The sequence below is a fragment of the Chanos chanos genome, chromosome 2 (assembly GCF_902362185.1).
Source record: "Chanos chanos chromosome 2, fChaCha1.1, whole genome shotgun sequence".
Classification (NCBI taxonomy): Eukaryota; Metazoa; Chordata; class Actinopteri; order Gonorynchiformes; family Chanidae; genus Chanos; species Chanos chanos.
Window position 1 is genome coordinate 33,007,728 of NC_044496.1, and position 25,046 is coordinate 33,032,773.

Sequence of the window (25,046 nt, forward strand, 5' to 3'; positions counted from 1 at the left end):
TTGTTGCTCTGTGGCAAAACTTGCTGGAGTATGACAAGCAGAGGGTGGTGTTTGCTGCCAGACACCAGAGCAGGCTGGACACAGGGAGGTTCAGGTCGCCTAAGAAAAGGCAGGAGTTTACTTCAGGGGTGGAGAGTGTGAAGAGGCATGCACTCACCACCACTGCCCCGCTTGCCCAGTGGCCAGATTGCTGCCGCCTGATTGAGACCATCTTTGTCAGGCTCTGTGCCATCCACCGCTGTCCCAAGAAGAGGGGGACTGGCACAGTGTCCAGATGGGATCTCATCCTGGAGGACTACAGGAAAATCAGGCAGCGCATTCTGGCCAATGGGACAGTTATGCAACTGACCACCCTGCAGCTGGTGGATGTGAGCCACACCACCCTGGTTCAGTGGCATAACAAAAGGGTGAAGAGGCAAGACAGTGCGGTGGTGATGCAGGGGCTGGACATGCCCAGCTGCTTGTCTGTGGCAGCTGAGCCTCTCCCCCCTGCTAATGTGCGCCCCCCCTCTGCACCCCCCCAGCCAGGCCCAACACACCAGTACCACCTGCCCAGCAGCACCGTGGGACAGGCACAGGTGAAGAGGAAGGCCTCGCCCGCAGTTGCAACACCAGTGGCTGTGAAGCAGCGCCCCCAGCGGCAGCTCCTCCCTGCTCCACCCTCGGGCCCTCGGCTGTTGATGCTGGCTCCAGTGGCCTCACAGGTGCCTGTGCTGGTTGCTGCCCCACAGGCCCTGGGTGTAAGCCTCCCCTGTGCCCCTCCTGCTCCTGCTCCAGTCCGAAAACTGACCCGCACAGTACTGCACAACACGTGCAAGAAATGCGGGCAGTTTAGGACAGCGGGCACTGGGCACAGCCAATACAAGGGCATTGTATACTGCCCCTCTGTAGAGGCTGTTCCCAAGGAGCAGTGGTTGGAGGAAATAAAAAAAAAAAAATGATTGTTTACCCCCTTCCCAGAGGCATGGACACTGGGCTAGTGCCCCTCTACCCCTTTTACCGCCCCCCCCCCCCCCCCCCCCAGAGGCATGGACACTGGGCTAGTGCCCCTCTACCCCTCCCCCCCCCCCCCCCCCAGAGGCATGGACACTGGGCACTTTTATTTCTGTATATAGTTCTGCACATGTTTTTATTATTGTCTATAGTTACTGTTGAATGAATGAGTGGAGGGAATCACTATAGTGGCTGATTGAAAATAAAAGTTTGTTCACAACAAAAATGTATGCTTCTCTCTGTTGTTTTTTGTGTGTTGTAGATAAAAGTGTCTTAAATTTGAACTTAAATTTAAATATTCACTGTATGTAGGTTCAGGTTCAGGTTTCTTTATTTGCAGTATTTGGTTTGCAGTAGAAGAGTCATTATCCATTGTGACACACTTTACAAACATCACAGACAAGTTACAAACATAGTAAAAGCACTCATGGTCCAATCCTTACTAAACCACTAAAATGAAAAATAAATAAATAAGTAAATGCATAAATAAATAAACGCTGCTTCTATATCATATAATCTGCAATGTTGTTCTGACTTGTTAATTTGAGTGACGGCTGCTGGAGCAAAGTGACTTTTATACCACTTTGTTCTGCACTCTGGGACTGTAAGCCTTTGTCCAGAAGGAAGGAGCTGAAATTCACATTATATTATCAATATAATGTTAATAATCAGTCATGTATAAACAAATTATGTGATTTCCAATAATAAAAAATAAACTTTCCGGTATATAATGAACGCCTCAATTTCTGGCAACGATGGGATTCGAACTGGGAACCTTGGGATCAGCTCTTCTCTCATATAAATCGACATAGAAAGAGGTTAAAGGTTTCTAAAATGATGTATTGTATACAATGACATTTGAAAACTTTAGTGATGAAGGATTAGGCCTTAAAAAGTCCCCTTCTTCTCCTTTTTTCTCCTTTTCCCCTTTTTTTCCTCTCTTTTTTCTCTCTTTTCTTCTTCCCCCCCTTCTTCCCCCTTCTTTTCCTTTCTCCCCCCCTCCTTAACAGACTATTGTTCCCCAGCTTTGGCACAATCGGTTAGTGCCTTTGACTGTTAAGCAAAAGGTAGGTGGTTTGAGCCCGCCCAGGGACGACACTGCTTTTTTGGGGCAGCCGTGGTCTAAAAGTTAGAGAACCGGGCTTGTGATCGGAGGGTTGCCAACATCCACAGGCCGTGTGCCCCTGAGCAAGGCACTTAACCCTAATGCTCCCCGGGCTCACTGTTCACAGTGTGTTTGTGCAATCACGGAGACTTGACTTTACTTTACTTTACACATCATTGCCAGGGGGATTAGTAAGTACCCACCAAGTTTCATAAAATTTGGTCACATGGGGTCGCTATACCAGAAAAAAAGTAAAAAAAAAAAATAGTAAAATGCCAATTACTTCAGCGAAAAGGAGATATTTCATGGAACATTCTTGTGAGTTATCACAGTAAAAGACCCTAGTTGAGAAATTATGAACCCACTGTGTTGTCCATTTCGTTCTATAGCCATCTCAATATTATCCTTTTTCCCCTGGTTTTCTATGGCAGTCCATGGGAGTGATATGTGGTTTTCCTTGGTTTCTTCTAAAGCTCTAAGAGTGGGGGTCAGTGTGCCCACACTGTGATGGACTGGTGTCTTGTTCCAGGGTGGTTCCGATTACTTGTCTACATGGTGCCTGTAAGCTGCTTGGCCCCGCCATTGCTGCTTGCAGCTACATTTATTATTATTATCATTATTATTATTAGGGGTATTGTTGTAATTGTTAGTAAGTTCCACTATCACTAGGTGTCCAAGCAGCGAAGCTGCTGGAACCCTATTGTAATTTTCAAGTAAGTTCCACTATTATTATTACACTTCGTCACATGCTGGTCTATGGCAGCCCCTAGAACCCCTTGATAGATTTTTCTGAAATTTGGAACATTGATAAGGGACAATCCAAGGTATCCAGGCACCAAATTTGGGCTCTCTCCATCCATCCCTGTAGCGCCACCAACAGGCCAAAAATCAAGTTTTTCTTTTGGTACATATTTGCTCATAACTTTTCAACCGTTTGACCTAGAGTTGTGATCTTTTTTTCCCTCAAAAAAAAGTCGAATGCACCCATTGGCTTCAATTTCTGCCTAATCAGATTTTACGCCATTTTGAATTTTTCCAAAAACCTACTTTTGCGAACTAGTCCTAGACCGTTGATCCAATCACCACCAAATTTGGCACATATCATCTCCAGCACACTCTGGCCAATAATCATCAAAAACATTTGGCTAGGTCAAACAGTATTGCCGCTGTCATCCAATGAATTTCGATGCCGAATGCTCCAAACAGGAAGTGGGCATATCTCAGCAATGCTTGCATGGATTGAACAAAACTTGGTACAGAATACTGGGGCCCCACCAAGTTTCATGAAATTTGGCCACATGATGGCGCTATACTTGGAAAACATCAAAAATGTAGCCAAATACCCATAACTCCATAACAAAAGCAGATATTTCAGGCAAACTTCTTGTGCATCATCACAGTATCAAGCCCTAACTGGAAGATTATGACCCCAACCTGTCAGCTATTTTCTTTGTCAGCCATCTTGGAATTAGCCATTTTCAATGACAGATCATAGAAGCCCTTCATGGATCATGATGAAATGTGGCACTCTCATAGAGCAGACTACAAGGTATCCAGGCACCAGATTTGGTCTCGTTCCATCATTGCCTTTAGCGCCACCAACAGGCCAAACCCTAGAGTACATTTTTGCTCATTACTTCCTAACCTTTTGACCTACCCAGGAAGCTTTACTGTCCCTGAATCCTTGCATCCTGATGAGTAGAACGGACCTATTTTATGGAAATCTGCCATATTGAATTGTTTTCCATTTTGAAATTGAAGAAAATTGTACTCTTGCAAACTAGTCCGAGACCGTTGGTCCTATCACCACCAAATTTGGTATCATCCACAGAATGGTCTGACAAAAATCATCAAAAAAATCTTTGCTAGGACAAAGGATATGGCAACTGTTGTCCAATGAATTTCAATGGCGAAGCCTCCAAAACAGGAAGTGAGCATATCTCCGCAATGCTTGGTTGGATTGATGCCAAGCTTGGTACACTTAATTGAGAGGGGATATACTGGGACCCCACCAAGTGTCATGACATTTGGCCTCATGGTGGCGCTATAATATCAAAACATTCAAAAATGCTCATGACTCCAAGACAAAAGCAGCTATTTCACAAAAACTTCTTGTGCATCATTATAGTATCAAACCCTAACTGGAATATTATGACCCCTAGCTGTCAGCCATTTTGCAATTAGCAACTGTCAATGGCAGACCATGGAAGCCCGTCATGGATTATGATGAAATTTGGCACCCTCATAGAGCAGAGTAAAAGGTATCCAGTCACCAAATCTGGTGTCATTCCATCATTGGCTGTAGCACCACCAACAGGCTAAACTCTAGAGGACATTTTTGCTTGTAACTTCAGAAACATGTGACCTAGCTTTGTAAGCTGTACTTTCCCTGAAACCCTGTATCATGATGAGTAGGAGTAGAATGGACCCATCACTGCGTGAAAAGAGGTGTATTCGGCCTGGAATACATCTGTATATTCCCGGATACTCCACAGATTATCGGCTGTATCCGGCAGTTTGCAGCTCTGTTACGCGGCATGGAATACTCCTGAATATGTACCGTGTTTTGGGGTCTGCCTAGAGCCCTTAGTTGCCATGGTGAATAATCCCTTGGGGTGCTTGGAAGGGAACATTTGCACTTCACACCTTGGACCACCAGGTATCCTGCAATTGGTCAAAAGTCTTTCTTTGGATTGGTGGAGCAATGTCTTGCCCCTCCTCTAAAACCCTTCCCCATTGGTCCATTGTGGGTCCCCAAACATGAATTCATATGGTTTATTATCATAATTATTATTATTAATATCATTATTATTGGTGGTGGTGTTGTTTTATGTTCATAGGTAGATTGTATAGATAGTCTGGCAAACAAAAATGAATTACACAAATTTTATTATAAATAAAGCAAATACAGTATAATATAAGGCATATAAATTTACAATTTTATATATATATATATATATATATATATATATATATATATATATATATATATATATATATATATATATATATCTCAATGTACAATATATAACAGAATAGAATACATTAGAACAGAATATACTGTAATATCATAGTATATAATACAAATGCTTTTGGGAGCATAAATGAAACTCAATGTTGAGCATTCCCAAGAACAACCCAGCTTCCGTGGTCTCTATTCTGTAGCACCCCACACTGTGCAGACAACTCTGTGCTAGGCGGGAGGACCCACGCTGGCCTTCCATCCAAGATGGCGGCGTCCCCTTCAGAAATTATATCTACTGATGCGGTCCTCCATATGGCAGCCTCTTCCTCAGTTTAAAGAACACTAGCTCTGGCCTTGAGCAGATGCAAAACACAGTGAAAAGAGAAATTAGATCACTGAAAATAGCAAATGGAGAAAAAGTCTAAGAACTACTAGGGAAATGATGTTTTGACTTACTCTTCTCCTCCTTTGCCTCGTTCGAGTGGCGATCCTGCCCCCCTCTTTGTTCTCTGGATTCACCCGGTAACTCTTTCGAATAGTCTCAATCGGTCTTTCAGGATGCTAGAGAGAAAAAAAGCGGAGGAGAAAGGAAGATTGATTAAAAGTTCGTTTAGAATTCCAAGCACTGCTATGAAACAATCGCAACGATATAGTCTACCAACAAAACACGCTGTCCTACCTTTTCCGTGGATCATATCTGTGCGTGTTGTTTTCAGCATTATGCATTATCCGCACAGCTTCCTGTAGAAGCAAAATTAATACAAGAGTTAAATTCAACCACATTAAGGGATAAAGCAGATAAAGAAATGTGAACGTATCAGAATGCGCGGCAGTCAAAGACGAAAGCCAGAAGGCTACAGAAATAAACTTACGGAGACAGAGTTATTTCCCGCTCGTCTTCTTTTCTCGGGCAGACTCCTCTTGCGCCTCTTTGATGGGACTCCATCCTGTCCAACCGCCGAATAACATTCTCCATGAACGTTTACTGCTGTTCAGACATCTTCTTAAAAATGCATTTAACGGGGACACCAGTTGTTTGTTTTCGTTCGGAGTCGGCGTTGGAAAAATTGGATATTCCCGGCGCACGAGTAGCCTCTCCACTCCGCTGCTCGTTCGAAAACTTAAGTGTTCTTTTGCAAGCCATCTTCAAAATGCACACTATCGACAGAATACGGAGTAAAACATCTGTAATCCTTCAGTGACTCGCTTCTCCTTACCTTACTACAGGTAACCCCTTCCCCAAAGCAAATTTCGCGCTGCAGTTGCACACAATGCTATTGGTTCCTGTCACTCTACGCCATGCACGCACAGAAAACTGATTGGACAGGACTCAACCTTAGATTCTAAGTGGGTGGTTTGAAAACGGGGCGCGTCCTCGTACTGAGGAGAAACATTCCGAACAAACAAGCGAGAATCAACAACAAAAACTCCTATGCCCTGTAAACTTTTTTTTTTTTTAAAGTCCTGTATCCTTTGTCCCGCATCCCGCATACTGAGACAATGTCCCGCATTTTCGCTGGTCGTTTGGTTTTTAACTGTCAGAAAAAAAAAAATATATGGATCCATTATTTTACCCGCCCGCACATGAGCATAGTTTCTAATCTATTTAATAGCGCTATGTCAAAAGCAGTAAAAATGCAACATAGGCGAGTTTTTTTAAAAGCCTTGCTTTCACCAAATGGCTGAGAGGAGAGCGTTGAGGGCGGTCATCAAGAGTCTGTGGCGACCGTCAATCAAACTGTGCAGCTGTGGGGCCGACGAATTTCTTTGCTACGTCACAGAAACCAAACTTAGTGAAATTTTACAGATATGAAGATAAACGCTGTCAGCCGACGTCATGGTCAAAAAGTTGTTTTATCCCTTCTGACCATGCTTCTCATCCAATAGAGATTTTGGCTTGATATAAAGATTTGCATTGAAATTGTTTTATTTTATGTAATATTTTATTTTGAGCCTTATTTATTCTTATAGTTGAATTTGGTCAGGGGTTTAACTTGAAAGACTTGAGCTGTATGATGCCTGCTGCTTTGCTTAAGTACAGTTGCCTTTGATGGGCCTGTAATGGCCAATGCATGTTCGATGTCTATCAATACAAGTGTATACAAGTGTTTCTTATACAGTTAGACTGACATTATATCTAAGTTTTACATCATCTCTCAGCATTAGTAACATGTCCCTCATTGTCCCACACAAACTTACTACTTGTCCCCCATTTGGTCTGTTTGCATCTGGTCACCCTGTACCTTTGACCCCAAGTAAAGGACAGTTGCATAACCATCAAATATGTAATTAATGAACCTCTCATTTAGACTTTTTTTAAATTATGCTTTCAGTGTGTTTTTGTATGCTCCATTTGAAGTGTCCATTGTAATTTAGCTGCACGACAGAGCAATGACATTAAAGGCTACATGGGCCTACCACTGCTGTATTATACACCATGCAACACCTATGAAGTTTGTGTGGTTATCAAAATATCGGCTAAATATTACATATAGGCTAACTGATAGAAAGTTACAGCAAGGAAGGGGGGCAGGCTTCTGTACCCAGTCCCACCTAGACCACTGACTGTTATTAGCATTTGAAAGGCCAAGCCATCAGCTAACGACTGTGGTCACGCGGATGCCTGAAAACTGCCGTCTAACAGCTGTATTCGGACATTTGCGGGAGTTTTCAGGTCCGCATGACAAAGTTCTGCAGGCATCCGAATACCTCCGGAAAACAGCAGGTTTAGCGGAAGTTTACTTTGTCCGGATATTTCCGAATACACCACTTTTCACGCAGTGCATCATGCTAATGCTCCAAAAAAATAAGCAAAATAAATATTGTTCAAGAGTCTCAAATCTCAAGTCTTTTGAGGGTGAGATTTCAAGTCTCAAGTCACTTTGTATGCCACTTAAGTACAACTCGAATCTGAGTCACAAACTCAGGTCCACATCTCTGTCATTATGTTTGTTGAGACAAAACAAACAGCATTTCCCTTCATAAGCTTCTGACCAGGCCTACTTTTTTGCTGTACATTGCTGTACTTCAAGTATTCTTTACACTACAAACTTGAAATTGTGTGTTCTATCTGACAACATTTTTGACATTTCTTACAATTCCACATCTTATTTCGGCTATTCAAGCCAATGAAGCAGTTCTACATCTATCATTGGCTCCAACGTCTGCCATTCCAACATCTGCCTTCTGCAGCTATATTTATTATTGTTATTATTATTATTATTATTATTATTATTATTATTGGTAGTGTTGTTTTGTCTTCACATTTAGATTATATAGATAGTATGTCGAACAAAACTGAATTACACAAACTTTATCACAAATAAAGAAAATACAGTATAATATAATAGTAAAGCATATAAATTGACATATATATATATATATATATATATATATATATATATACACACACACACACACACACACACACACACACACACACACACATATATATATATATATATATATATATATATATATATATATATATATATATATATATATATATAACATACAACAGAATAGAATACAATAGGATAGGGTGAGGAGCTCAGACACCTGGGAGGAGCTTGGAGTAGAGTCGCTGCTCCTACGCATTGAAAGGAGCCAGCTGAGGTGGTTCGGGCACCTAGTCAGGATGCCTCCTGGGCGCCTCCCTGTGGGGGTGTTCTGGGCATGAACAACTGGGAGGAGACCCCGGGGAAGACCCAGGACACGTTGGGACAATTATATATCTTGGCTCCTCTGGGAACGCCTTGGGATCCCCCAGGAGGAGCTGGTGGATATAGCTGGGGAAAGGGATGTCTGGGCTACCCTCCTCTGCCTACTGCCACTGCGACCCTTTCCCGGATAAGCGGCAGAAAATGATGATGATGATGATGATGATGATGATGATGAATACATTAGAACATAATATGTTGTAATATCATAGTATATAATATAAATGCTTTTTGGAAACATAAATGAAACACTAAATATTGAGCATTCCGAAGAGCAACCCAGCTTCTGCTGTCTCCATTGTGAATCTATCCGCACTAACTCGTGCATAGTGTTTCACAACATATTTTTTGTCTTTGTCCAGTCTATTCTGTAGCACCCCACACAGTGCAGACAACTCTATGCTAGGCGGGAGGACCCACACTGGCCTTCCATCCAAGATATGGTCCTCGTCTTCAGAAATCATATCTACTGATGCGGTTTTCCATATGGCAGCCTCTTTCTCAGTTTAAAGAACACTAGCTCTGGCCTTGTGCAGCTGCAAAACACAGTGAAACCAGAAATTAGATAAGCTTCCTGTAAAAGCAAAATTAGTACAAGAGTTAAATTCAACCACATTAAGGGATAAAGCAGATAAAGAAATGCGAACGTATCAGAATGTTTGGTAGTCAAAAACAAAAGCCAGCAGGCTACAGAAATAAACTTACTGAAACACAGTTATCTCCTGCTCGAGTTCTTTATTGGGAGAGACTCCTCTTGCGCCTCTTTGAGCTCTGTCCTGTCTGACTCAATCCTGTCCAACCACTGAATAACATTCTCCATTAATGTTTACTGCTGTTCAGACATCTTTAAAAATGCATTTAACGGGTCACCAGTTGTTTGTTTTCGTTTGGGCTCGGCGTTGGAATAATTGGATATTCCCGGCATACGAGTAGCCTCTCCACTCCACTGTCTGTTAGAAAACTCAAGTGTTCTTTTGCAAGCCATCTTCAAAATGCAGACTTTCAACAGGATACAAAGTACAACTTCTCTAATCCTTCTGTGACTTGCTTCTCCTACATACAGGTAACCCCCTTCCCCAAAGCAAATTTCGCGCTGCAGTTGCACACAATGCTATTGGTTACTGTCACTCTACGCCGTACACACTCACAGAAAACTGACTAGACTGGACTCAACCATAGATTCTGATTGGGTGGTTTGAAAACGGGGCGTGTCCTTGTACTGAGGAGAAACATTCCAAACAGACAAGCAAGGAACAGCAACAATAACAACAACAACCCCCTACTGTACCCTATAAACTTTTATGCTACTTTGACAGGGTGACCAGGCGTACTGCTTTGCGTTGGACTGCACAGCATTTTGACCCTTTGTCTTACATCCCACATATTGAGATAATGTCCCGCATTTTCTTTGGTCTTTTTTGTTTTTAACTGTCAGAAATAAGAACAAATGGATGCGTTCTTTTACCCGCCTGATACATGAGCCGCTTATGGCGTTGCGGCATAGTTTCTAATCTATTTAATACCGCTCAAAAGCAAACTCAAAAGCAAAAATGCAACATAGCCAAGTTTTTCTAAAACCTCACTTTCACCCAGTGGCTGAGAAGAGAGCATTGGGGGCTGTCATCAAGAGGCTGTGACAGCCGTCAATCAAACTGTGTGGACTTGGGGCCAGTCAACTCCTCTGCTATGTGACAACCTTAGAAAAACTTTGCAGATATGAAGGTAAAAGCTATCAGCCGGCATCATGGTCAAAAAGGAAAGAAAAAGATCTTCTTTTTTCTCTTCTGATCATGCTACACATCCAATAGAGATTTTGGTTTGATATAAAGATTGGCATTGAAATTGTTTTATATAATATTTTATCTTGTGCCTTATTTATATTGTAGTTGGATTTGGTCACGGGTTTAACTTGAAAACTTAAGCTGCATGATGCCTGCTGCTTTGTTTAACGCTAGAAGCGCCGAGCGCCGGTCATTTGACTGCTGTGACGTCTTACTAGAAGCGCCGTGCTGGTTTGACCTATTTATACCTAGAAGCGCCGAGCGCCGGTCATTTGACCGCAGTGACCCCAAAAAAAATTAAATCTTTGCACTCGGTCAAATTTCAGGACCGTCCTTCCATGACTTTTCCTAGATTTGTGCATTTAATCAACCAGTATCCTTAAATTTTCAAAATCACCCCGGTACAAGCTAATTTAAAGCTATTTTGCTTCTAATTCTGTGAACCTGATGTCAGCCTCGCGTTCGGCCATGTTGTTTCCTGCCTTTCAAGGCTGCGATTCTCTTTTCTCGCAGCAGATGGCGCAAGGGTTCGCTCGTACTAGTTTTCTGTCTTTTTTATATATATATATATATATATATATATATATATATATATATATATATAAAACCCTGATATATATATATATATATATATATATATATATATATATATATATATATATATATATCGAGAGTTATAAGAGTCATAAATAAATATTACATAATGTGCAAAAATGACGACAATTTAATAACTATGAAGCGCATTTTTATTTCATTTGGCGTATCAATTGTCACTGATTTTTGGACTAGCCTACTTGAACCATGCGTAATTAGCCATCATATGACTGATAGTTCGTGTGTAAACTATGGTAAGCTTTATTCTCATGTCATGACATTACATTATTTTAAAGCTGCAAAAATAATTTACAGTATTAAAATGCAAATGTTTTGTAAAGCGGAAAAACGTGTAATAAACGCATTTTTGTTTCACGTAGAGGGGCGTAACTAATTATTATATGACCTAGATAGTGAGCAGGAATTTTGCGAATGCTAATTCACTCAATATAATAACACCCTACGCAAGAGACGGCACAGTAAGGATTGAACAAACTGCTGGCGCGAGAGTGCAATATCATGAGAGAAACCCCAGGGCCCACATGTTATGCCAAGGACAATATTACAAGTCCATTGGGCAGTTTAGTGTGTTTGACTGACACAGAAATGTGGTGAAAGATTCAGAAATACTCTGAAGCAGAAACTGATCGAAATGATGATCAAAAATAAGTTCAAACTGCAGGTCTCCTTTATTTGGGAGGTATTACGGGCGGTAAAATCATAAACCCGGGCGACTACTGGTCTGCTAACGTGGGAAATCCCATTTTCAGAGACGGAAATCCCATTATCGAGATTCCACGATATCATGCGCTATCTGCGCTTTGATGACAAGAATGCAAGGGCTGCCCATCTTGTGACAGATTAATTAGAATTTCGATAAAGTATTGCTTCTTACACACCTAGTGAGAACATAGCTGTAGATGAACAACTGTTCTCTATCAAGTTGTTACTGTGTCGTTTCACACAGAACATGGCCATTAAACTAATTTGCTATTAAATTCTGGGTGGCCGCTGACGTTGAAACAAAATACATGTTGAGCGCAATTTTCTATCTAGGGAAAGATGACAGTAGGCCGGCAGTAGGCCGGAAATTTCTTCACCTCGTTGGCACTGGCAAACAATATTTTGGTCTACGTTGAAGGGAACTTCTGAGTTGGTTGACCAAGTGATTCATGACGCGGTCGTTGGGAGGGGGTTGGGATCACACCTAGGCTATTGTTCTAGGCTGTCGGTCGAATATCTCTCCACTTGAATTGGGAACACAAAACATCGAGGTACAACATTCCCTACTTGGACAGGCTGTGTAATAGTGGTTACAGCATCCCGACACACAGGATACTAAATAGCTCGAAAAGTACTTTATCTGTTTATTTACTTAGTGCATTTCACTGTATACACTATCTCGTGTATCTATCTTGTATAATGTGTATTTCATTCTTTCTTAAGTATTTACTGTAAATAAACTACACAGCTGTCGATTTACCAAAAAGAAGGGCTTTTTTTCGTGCTGTAATTTAGTTTCAATAAATGGTAAAAATTCGGCCATCTTATGCTACGTTATTTACTCTAAAAGCCTACACACCTGACACAGCTTTGTTTACGAAAATCCATTGCGACATGCATATTTTGTAAAAACAACATCCATGCATATTTATTCATTTTCAAGCGGTGCCTACATTTTCTATTATATGTGTGGAATTAGATTTAGCTGAGACTCATGATAGACGGCGGTAGGCTACTCGTGGTATGAACTACTTTTGGCCAAATCATTCTAGTGCGGGAGACTAACAATAGACTATGGCACTTTATTGGAGGGGGTTGGGAGGTGTTACTCGTAGGTTACTTGGCAGGCTAGGTGTTAGGCTTCTCATAGCCCACTGAGTGCCTTGAAAAGTCGTAGTGTTTGCTTCTATCATGGCATAGAATGATCTGTTAGTTGTGGTAGATAATTAATTTATTAAAATGCAAGTGTAAAGCTTGATATGCTCGGCTGGGCTTATTATGTGGTATAAGCGATAATTTCACGGAGACAGACGAGTTCGGAACTGAAACGCTTTAGTTTACTCCTCCAGCGCCACCCAAAGCAGTCTCACACTCTAAACTTCCACAAGTTTTGATTTACACGCATTGTAATTCTCAACCAATTATTGCCTGTCTTGTCATTCCGATAGGTTGTTCTATTGAGTAAGCATAGTCCAGTTTATAGCTTACTCCGTCACCCGACATGCCCAACAATTAGAATGTTCAAATCTGTAATCGCTCCCTACAGTAGTTAATTTACAATCACAACTGTCTCTGATTTTTGCACTACCTGGACCGTGCCCTTACAATAAATTAATCACTAGGGGCAACGACGTGATCATTGTCAGTCGACAACTGAATGTTGATACAGTCGGGCTACGCATTTCCAGACCAACCGCAGTCTAACTCGCAACGTGTATGACATCCCGTATAATACACTAATTGTCCAAGGTAGAAGATTAAATGTTAAAAAAAACAAATACTATGAAAAAGATGCCTGAACTAGTCTTGTTCAGATTGGTTTTCTCAGTCGAATTTGATCAAGACTTCCTCCGGAATTTATGCCTTTGAAAACACGGTTACCACAAATAAATAATCAAAACATTATGTTGCATGATGGAAGGGCTGGACAACAAACGTTCTAATGAAATGATAATCGACGGCTAACACTGAAATGAATGATACATTGGCCGAACGCGAGTTGATCTTGTAAGCAAACTATTTGCTTCGTGCAAGAAGCGCCATCTAGCGATCATTATGTGTCAGTAACAGTGTCCTTGTCTAATGACTCGGCGGTCATTTGACCGCCTAGCCGCGCTTTAAGTAGGTAAAACCAGCACGGCGCTCCTAGTAGGTCGTCACAGCGGTCAAATGACCGGCACTCGGCGCCTCTAGGTATAAGTAGGTCAAACCGGCACGGCGCTTCTAGTGTTAAGCACAGTTGCCTTTGATGGGTCTGTAATGGCCAATGCATGTTGGATGTCTATCAATAAAGACATGTTATGTTGCAAAATTAGTGTGCCTTTGGGGTGCCTGTGCTCATCATATCTTTCATGTAGCAAAAGCTGTAGCCTGTATCTTTCATGGCCTCACTGGTGTGCTTTGGAATCGAATACAGGACAAAGTATCAGTGTTTACAAGTCAAAAGGCAGAATGCCAGTGTTTCTTATTCAGGTATATAGACATTATATCTAAGTTTTACATTATTTCTCAGCATTGCTTATATTTCCCACATTGTCCCACACAAACTTACGACACATCCCACATTTGGTCTGTTTGTATCTGGTCACCCTATACTTTGACCCTAAGTAAAGGACAGTTGCATAACCATCAAATATGTAATTAATGAGCCTTTCATTTAGACTTTTTTTTTAAATGATGTTTTCAATGTGTTTTTGTATGCTCCATTTGAAGAGTCCATCTTAATTTAGTTGCATGATAGTGCAATGACATTAAAGGCATTATGGGCCTACCACTGCTGTATTATACACCATGCAACACCTAACAAGTTTGTGTGGTTATCAAAATATACGCTAAATATACGCTAAGTATTACATATAGTATTACATATACATATTCTGTACGCAGTCCCACCCAGACCATTGACTGTCTTTAGCATTTGAAAGGCCAAGCTATCAGTTAACAACTGTGGTCAGGTGGATGCACGAAAACCTCCGTCTGACAGCTGTATTTGGACATTTGCGGGAGTTTGCAGGTCCGCATAACAAAGTTCTGCGGGCATCTGAATACCCCCGGCAAACAGTACGTTTTGTGGAAGTTTACTTTGTCCAGATATTTCCAGATACACCATTTTTCACGCAGTGACACTTAAGCCTCCTGCTTGGAAATGTCCACCCATTGCTCCCACCCCCACCACTGAAATCAGTGAGCAATGCTATCTGATGCCGGCGAAAAATCCTGAGAGCAACCTGTGGACTGGACCAGGAGCCAACACAAACACCATGGCATACTCCACACCACTCGCCCCCACATCATGGTCCAATGTCCAGTTCTGTAGGTGAAGGGGAAGAGGCCTCACTCGTGTCCTGCCGCAAGATGAACTGAAGTACTATTAGTTGGCCCCAAAGCCAAAAGAGATGCACTTTCTGCCATGTTAGGAAATATAAGTCATTAAAATAAACTAGAAGTAACAAGTTTGGGTGTAATTTAGACTCAGATTCAAGTTTCAAATTCCACATAGGCAAGGTAACCAACGCAGCCTTCTTCCACCTAAGAAACATTGCCAAAGTACTTCTTTTTTAACTCAACAGCATGCTGAGAAGCTCATTTATGTTTTTACTTCAAGTAGACTGGACTACTGTAATGCGCTTTTTACTGGTCTTCCAGAAAAGTCTATTGAGAAACTATAGCTAATTCAGAACTCCACTGCTAGACTTTTAACTAAAACAAGGAAGAGACAGCATATTACTCCTGTTTTAGCTACACTGCATTGGCTCCCTGCATCTTTTTAGAATCGATTTTAAAGTCCTTCTACTTCTACACAGAGCTCTTAATTGTTTAGCACCCTCTTACATCACTGATTTTTTGTCTTTTTATGGTCCTTTATGAGCCCTTAGGCTGAAGATATGCTTGCTTTTAACTACATGTTCTTACGTGCATGATGGCTGCCTCGCATATCCTGTGTCCGTTTGGTGCTTCGGTTGTGCATGTCCTCAGAGTTTAGCACTACGCATCTGCAAGATGCAATACATACATGAACGGTAGGGGCAGTATGGGGATGGGACATGACAGGGCCAGCAGGCATGTCAGCAGCGATAAAAATGGTAGAACTTTTTGAAGACAAGCTGTTCCCTCTAATGGAATTCTCCAATAACATGTGTAGTACATAGTCAAGTTTGTGAACAGTTATGTTCATGACGCAGCAAGTTGTCTACGCTAATGCGTGGTTAAAAAGCAACTATATCTCCGGCCTTAGGTCCTCTAAAGCAGGTCTTTTAAACATTCTAAAGGTCTCCAAAAAGAAATTTGGGAAGCTGTCTTCATCCACTATGTACCTAAGCTGTGGAACACCCTACCAAAAAGTATTAGAGAGGCAGGCTCAGTGGACCTTTTTAAATGGCAACTAAAACATACCTTTTCAATCTAGCTTAATATTGGCAATTTATTCTCTCTCTTTTTTTATCCATCATAATATCCATCCATATCCATTTTATCCATTCTTTTATTTATTTATTTATTTTTACTTAAATTGTTTTATTCTTTAACTTAGATGATCTTCTCTGTTTTATGTTCCTTGGATTTTGTGGCTTATCCTTGTTTTTTTTATTGTGTGGTCTATTTATTACTGTTTTACCTCTGTTATATGCTGAAATGAAAAAGCACTTTGAGCTGCATTATTTGTATAAAAAGTGGTATACAAAAAGTATGATGATGTTACGTTCCCCAGTCCTGGTTACCGCCTATATAATTGCAGCTAGGCAGCACTGGCAACCCCTTCTGGTGGCGATTATGTTTTTGTTTGTTTTTTTTTTGGTATTTTTTTCTGACCTTTTGATTAGGGGCACCTGAAACCTGTGGGCTGAGCCTATTTCTAGACCCTCCTGGCACCGTTCCCGCGAGACGCGCATGGGTGCCCTAGAGGATACTGGTCCATCCCAGCACAACGTGATGGTGTTCCCGCTTCGCTTCCTAAATTCGCTTTGTTAATTCTTTGTCTACATATTTCAGATAATAAAACCCCTAGATATTGACCCATTATCGTGTGCGTCTCCCCCTTTACGCTACGAGCTGGTGATCGGCCGCAACATAATTGGGTGCTCGTCCGGGAGCTTTTCGTAGAGGTTACAGATTTAGATATAGAGTTTTAGCGGGACTATGTGGATTAACCACTGGCTTTGTAAGTACTTGCTAGGCAATTTCTCTTGTACACCCTAGTTCCCTAGTTAGATAGTGGCGGGCAAGCAGGAAGCTTGTCAGTTTGTTGTTTTCTTTATTATTTTTGGTGGATATCTCAGTGGGGGTACGTTTTGGAGCTGCATTGTAGACTGCGTCTATGGTCTATTTTGCACTCTCGAGTTTGACGTTTAAAGTTGCCTCGAGCTGAGTAAACCACTGAAGATAGATAGATAGGTAGGTAGGTTTTTTTTGTGTTTGTTTGTTATTTTGTTGTTAGATAGCCCAGGAATTGGGGGTGTTCGTTCCGTCGCATTATTGCCCATTAGGTACTGGAAGTCGTGTGGTTTTGTAATAGTGTTAATTGTGCTTATAGTAAAGTCGCCAGTGTATGTTTTTAATCACTGGTATTTAGTGTGAATTTCGTGGATGGACCCGTGGTCACTGGTGTAATTATTTCGACAACTTTTGTGATTACAGCTACCATTAATTGTAGCTTTTTGACTGTTTCGTTTTCTTTCATTTTTACTTAGTCTATCTGATCGCTTCATAATGGTATCAGTAGATGATTTCGTTAAAGAACCCTCTGTAGAGTTACTTGCGCAGTTCACTAAGGAGCAATTATTGGAACTGGTAACGATCTACGAGGTTGAGCTTACTTCCGCTGAAAAGCGTTTAAAAGAAACTATTAGAGCTGCTTTGGAGAAAGTTTTAATTGACAAAAAAATTCTTCTAGTTACAGAATCGAAAACTCGTGCAACAACAATAGAGCTTGAACTTCAGATTCGCTTACAGGAGCTCGCCCTGCGCGAAAAAGAAATTGACTTTGAACGTGAGCGGTTACAGTTAAAAGCTAGGGAGCAGGAACTGGAAACTAAACTGGCTTTAAGAAAACTTGATATTGAGGCAAAAAAAGAAGGTGTTCCTCCTCCGATTCTTTTGATATAGGCCGAAATATTAGAATGGTGCCGCCGTTCATTGAAAAAGACGTGGAAAAATATTTCCCTCACTTTGAGCGTGTCGCCACGACTTTGCAGTGGCCTAAGAGAGTTTGGACATTTTTATTGCAATGCGTCTTAGTTGGGAAAGCGCAAGAAATTTACTCATCCTTGTCAGTGGAGCAAAGTGCAGACTATGATGTTGTTAAAGCCTCAATTCTAAGAGCATATGAGTTAGTTCCCGAGGCGTATCGGCAGAAATTCAGGCGTTACAGAAAAACTGAGCGTCACACATTTGTAGAGTTTGCTCGTGAAAAAGAGACTCTGTTTGATAGATGGTGTCAGTCGCAAAAGGCTGACAGTCGCGAACAATTGAGAGAACTTGTCCTTCTAGAAGAGTTCAGGAATTGCTTACCTGAAGCTGTGGCAACTTATGTGAGCGAGCAAAAGGCCGAGTCCATTAAGCACGCAGCCGTACTGGCAGACGAGTACGTGTTAACTCACAGAGTCGCTATTAGAGATCGATACCGTAACAAGTATTCATCTGTTGGTAACAGTGCAACAGATCAAAATAAACAAAACTCGCAAAACAAGGTTGAGGAAAGGGTTTGTTTTTATTGTAAAAAGCCGGGTCACATCCTGGCAGATTGTTTGCTTTTAAAAAAGAAACAGTCCAAAACCATGGGCCTCATTACCTCTGCGTCTTCTCAGCCCTCCCTAGAACCCGCGAAGCCTGCAGTCACAAAGGCTCAGTCTGGTTATGAGCCCTTTATCATGAAAGGCTTGGTATCAGTTTCCGGTGGGGAAACCGTTCCTGTGCGTATCCTGCGGGACACAGGGGCAGCACAGTCTTTTCTCCTGCAGGGCCTGTTGCCATTGTCCGAACGGACCGCCACAGGCAGTAGTGTCCTTGTTAGGGGAATTGAGATGGGGTTCGTTGAGGCGCCCTTACATCGTGTCCACCTTAAGTCTGAGTTAGTCAGCGGTGATGTAGTTGTGGGAGTTCAGTCCTCTTTTCCTATCCCTGGGGTGACATTTATTTTAGGGAACGATTTGGCCGGTGGGAGTGTGTGGAGTCAAGGTGATATGCCGCCAGAAGTTGTTTCTGTGCCGCTCGTGCCAGAGGGTCTGGACGAATGTGAGCAGAAATTCCCTGACGTTTTTCCTGCTAGCGTCATCACCCGCTCCCAAACGAAACGGCTGATCGAGTCCGTTCCTTCCCGTGACGGTGATGTTGACTTGAGTGACAGTTTCGTAGCTAAGCCCGAAGAGTGTGAGAGGCTCTTCGACGCTCAGTCGGTGCAGAGCAGCAGCCAAAACATACCCGTAGACAAGACAGAAAGACATGAGTTACTGGACATTTCATTGTCACATGAAAAGTTAATAAACTCTCAGAAGTCTGATCCCACTCTTACCTCTTGTTTTGAGTCCGTCAGCTCCGTTCAGGATCTAGTGACTATGGCTCAGGGGTACTTTATCAGAGATGGAATTCTGATGAGAATGTGGAAGCCGCACAGCTTCACTGAGGAGTGGAGTGAGGTGCATCAAATCGTGGTTCCGTCAGAATACAGAAGTGAGATCCTTAGCGTTGCTCACGATGGTCTTGCTGGTCATTTGGGGGTGTCGAAAACGTATCGCCGAATTCTTCGACACTTCTTTTGGCCAGGGTTGAAGAGTGACGTTGCTGAATACTGTAGGACGTGTCATGTCTGTCAGGTTGGTGGCAAACCTAATCAGACAATTTCACCTGCACCACTTCATCCGCTTCCAGCAATTGGCGAGCCTTTCGAAAACGTCATCATTGATTGTGTTGGACCACTTCCGCAATCTAGAAGCGGTTATCAATATTTATTTACTATTATGTGCACAGCAACTCGTTTCCCAGAGGCAATTCCTCTGAGAAAAATCACCGCTAGGTCCGTGACTAGGGCATTACTTAAATTCTTTTCTTTCGTTGGTTTGCCCAAAGTTGTCCAGAGTGACCAGGGAACTAATTTTACATCCAGAGTGTTCTCCCAAGTCCTGAAATCACTCCAAATTATGCACTGCATGTCAAGTGCGTACCACCCCGAAAGTCAAGGCGCGTTAGAGCGTTACCATCAGTCTCTTAAGTCAATGTTACGTGCTTACTGTTTGGAGGTTGGCAAAGATTGGGAGGATGCGGTACCCTGGCTGCTTTTTGCATCAAGGGAGGTAGTCCAAGAATCAACGGAATTTAGCCCCGCAGAGCTCGTATTTGCTCACAATCTCCGCACCCCTCTGACAGTGCTAAAGGAGCGTTGGTTGAGTAAACCCCGCGATCATAATATTTTGCAGTTTGTCAGTGATTTTCGCTCGAGGCTATACAAAGCTCGCAAACTCGCTCGACAAAATTTGAAGGGTGCTCAGGCTAAAATGAAACGATGGTTTGACCGAAAGGCCAGAGCCCGTTCGTTCAAGCCTGGGGACAAGGTTTTAGTTCTGCTGCCAGTGCCAGGCGCTACGTTTCAGGCCAGATACAGTGGACCATATACTGTCATAAACAAAGTTTCCGATCTTGACTATGTTATTTCGACTCCAGATAGACGTCAGCACTCTTGTGTTTGTCATGTGAATATGCTTAAACCTTATTTCGTTCGTGAACCCACTGTAACGCCCAAGAGTTTGTCTTATTCAGTTTTAAATGCGTCCGATGAGTCTACTGTCTTACTGTCCACTCTGGTGGAGGGTGAGGACAGTGGGACTACACCGTCCCGTTCTGTTATTGAGGGTCGTCTTAAAAATTCAGAGGTGCTCACGGTGATCCAAAATCAGCTACCACATCTGTCCACTACTGAGAAGGCTGATATTTTAAGTATTCTCAAAGAATTTCCTGAACTTTTTGGGGATGTTCCAACAGTGACCACAGTCTTAGAGCATGACATCGATGTCAGAGCGACATCCCCGATTAAGCAGCACCCGTATAGAGTCAACCCAAAGAAACGTGCGATCCTCCGATAAGAGGTAGAATACATGCTCTCGAACAACATAGCTGAGCCTAGCTCCAGCCCTTGGAGTTCGCCGTGTATTTTACTCAGTAAGCCAGATGGAACGTATCGGTTGTGCACAGACTACCGTCGGGTCAATGCAGTTACCACTCCTGACAGCTATCCCCTGCCTCGAGTGGATGACTGTGTTGACCGCGTAGGATCTGCCATTTTCGTTAGTAAGATCGACCTATTAAAAGGTTATTGGCAGGTCCCACTTACTGCTAGAGCTCGAGAGATTTCCGCCTTTGTTACTCCCGACTCCTTTCTAAATTATAAAGTCATGGCGTTTGGAATGAGAAACGCACCGGCGACCTTCCAACGCCTGGTTAACGTTGTGCTGTCAGGTATGTCTGGCTGTGAAGCCTACCTTGATGATGTGCTGGTTTATAGTATAACGTGGGCAGAACATCTGGGGCAACTGCGTGAACCTTTCCACCGTTTGTCAAAGGCTAACCTTACTATAAACTTGGCCAAGTGTGAGTTCGGAAAGGCCACCGTTACTTATCTGGGGCGAGTCGTTGGTTGGGGCCAGGTTTTCCCTGTGATGGCAAAAGTATCTGCCGTTCAGGACTACCCTGTTCCTACTGACCGACGTGGTTTGCGACGTTTTTTAGGTATGGTTGGTTACTACCGCAGTTTTTGTAAAAACTTTTCCTCTGTCGTGTCTCCGCTAACGGACTTACTGAGTCCTAAAGTCAAGTTCGAATGGACAGAGACGTGTCAAAAGGCGTTTAAAAATGTGAAGGGCCTCTTACTGTCTGCTCTTGTTCTAGCCACACCCGACTTTAACGAGCCGTTTCGTCTTGCTGTGGATGCGAGTGACATCGGTGCGGGAGCTGTCCTTCTGCAGTGTGGTGCTGACAATATAGAACATCCTGTCTCTTACTTTTCTCGAAAGTATAATGGGGCACAGCGAAAATATTCCACGATTGAGAAGGAAACTTTGGCTTTAGTATTGGCTATGCAACACTTTGAGGTTTATTTGGGAGGTTCTTCGTTTCCAATTTTAGTTTATACTGATCATGACCCACTAAAGTTTCTGAACCGCATGTATAATGCGAACCAAAGGCTGATGCGCTGGACTTTAATGTTGCAACCCTTCGACCTTCGAATTGTTCATGTTTGTGGAAAAGATAACGTCTTAGCAGACGCATTGTCTAGAGTTGAACGTTAAGCGATGTTTTTACTAAAAGTTGTGTGACCTACTGCACCAAATTAATTTGGGATCTTATCTATATATCTGTGCGTGTGCGCGGGCGTGTGTGTGTATATGTGTGTGTGTGCGCACGTGTGTGTGTGTGTATATATATGTACATGTGCTCTGTGTGGACTGCAAAACAGGATTGTGTACAATAAAATATTAGTTTTTGTTGGACACTTGCAGGTATGGTATGGACTATATTAATTCTTCCTATTATGTTATAGCCTACCTTACCTATGACATTTTGAATAATGGAATTGTTTGAGTTGTAGCTCTGTGCCGCTCCAACCTATGAGCTGCATGCACAGTGGCTACCTAGGTGGTTGGATTATCTCTATGTTTTCTTTGTTGGCTGTTCTCTTATGGTGACCAGTCACCATTTTGGGGTGGGGGTGTTACGTTCCCCAGTCCTGGTTACCGCCTATATAATTGCAGCTAGGCAGCACTGGCAACCCCTTCTGGTGGCGATTATGTTTTTGTTTGTTTTGTTTTGGTATTTTTTTCTGACCTTTTGATTAGGGGCACCTGAAACCTGTGGGCTGAGCCTATTTCTAGACCCTCCTGGCACCGTTCCCGCGAGACGCGCATGGGTGCCCTAGAGGATACTGGTCCATCCCAGCACAACGTGATGGTGTTCCCGCTTCGCTTCCTAAATTCGCTTTGTTAATTCTTTGTCTACATACTTGGGATAATAAAACCCCTAGATATTGACCCATTATCGTGTGCGTCTCCCCCTTTATGCTACGAGCTGGTGATCGGCCGTAACAGATGATGATGATTATTTTATTATTATTATTATTATTATAATTATTATTATTATTATTATTATTATTATTAATCACTTTGTTGAACTGCTGGTCAAAATGCTCAACACCGAAGCTCAACATTTTAAGAAATATTTAGAAACATCATAATAGACATCATTAACTTTATCTTTCAATGAAACACTTGGCAAAGTTCACATCTTAACATATGTAGGCTAACAGCTCTAATCTTTTTGACTGGCACTAAAATAGCTAACATTGGGCATGTTTTGTTGTGTGTACTAGCTTCTCTTGCCTGTTGCTTTTTGCCATTTTCTGTCATTTACTGTGGCATTCCTTGCATTTTGCTGTGAATGTCCCTATTTAAAGGCTGTGTCTGCGATTCTGGTGAGACGTTATTCATATTTGAGCCCCACAGCCAATCAAATTGCACCTCTCCCTTCTGTGCTCCTGAAGTATTGTGTTGGCCGGAATTGTTTATGGCTCGGCCCAGGCCACCATGTTTGTTTCCCGTTTGCAGCGCCTGGACTGTGTATGAATTAGGGGTACGCCGATCTGATACTCAGGATCGGTATTGGTCCGATTCTAGTTAAAATCACTGGATCGGATATTGGAAAAAAAGGAGGCTATAATCTGATACGATGCATTAGCCTAAACTATCACATAAATGCTTAAAAACTGTTTATTTTAAACAGTTTTCCTCTTCGCGTCGGGGTCCTGCATCACCCTGCCAGGGTTTATTTCGCTATAATGACCAGCTCGCTGTACATTATCCCTTAGTTATTATATGGATTCTTTGAACACTTGACTCTGATTGGTCAATTATGGCATTCTACGGTCTGTTATTTCCGAATAGTAAGACCAACTGCTATGAATAATAGACCCTTGCTATGGAACTATTTTTTTTTTTTTTTTTTTTTTTTTAGCAGAAGCAGTAAAATAATTTTTAAATCAAAAGAATCATTTTTAAATCAATATTTTGTGTCAAATTATGGATTGCTTTAGTAACTAGCCAAGTAATAAGTGGGATAATGTACACGTAGCTGATCATTATAGTGAAATAAACCCCTGTAACTGCATTTCATGTAACTGAACTGTGCACATCTGGTAACTTTATAGGCTACACCATAGTGAACTTGAACACGCTACAGGATTTTGTAAGTAGGGGAGCTAAATTCCAAAGGGAATTCATGAAGAGATAGCCCAAACAGTTAGAGAAATAGTAAATAATCTCTTAACCAGCTCTTAACCAACCATATTCTTATAGCTCAATGATAAGTTCAAGTGTACACCAAACTACGGAGGAAGAGGTCTGCGCAGTCTTTCGCCGAGGCTTTAAACCAGGCGAACGTTCTCCTGCTCCTGTTTACAACTTGATGCACTTAGCCAGACAGACTCAATGAAATAGCATGCAGATTTCTTCCTTCGTACTTTGGTGTCTGCTGCTCATTGAGCCATAAGCACAGTGTTCTGTCTCCTATTCCATTTTGCAGCAAGGGTTTCCATGAAACCAACATTTGTTATGAGATTATTTACTATTTCTCTACCTCTTTGTGCCATCCCTTCACCAATTCCCTGTCAAATATAGGTCCCCTACTTGGAAGGTCCTAATACCAAGAAAATGAGGACCCCTTTATGAAGTCCAAATTATTGCCTCATTCAAATTTAAATGATTTAACTTTTTTGCTTGATTATCTTTGATTGTGCTGTAAAATTTTACTGATGCTAATGTAAAACTTGTTATGCTCACTCAGTAACCTATGAAGAGAGGAAAAAAAAGAGAGAAATTATTTAAAAAAGAAAAACGACTGTCTTGTGATATGCCTCAGTAGAAACTATCTAACTATTTCTTCCATGTAAAAGTACATGGAATATCAGGTCCATTTGAGTAGAAGTTTCCTCATGCGTTGCTTTATTTCGTATTTTTGGTATTTAGCAGACACTTTTAGCCAAAGCGAGTTTACAATAAGTGCATCAGTCAGATCATATTACCTCATAAGCAGAGATCACAATAAGGCTGTGCGTAAATTTACCCTTCGTATTGCACCCCTGGAATTGTTTGACAGTGAATGACAGACACGGATACAAGACAAGGTTTATATAT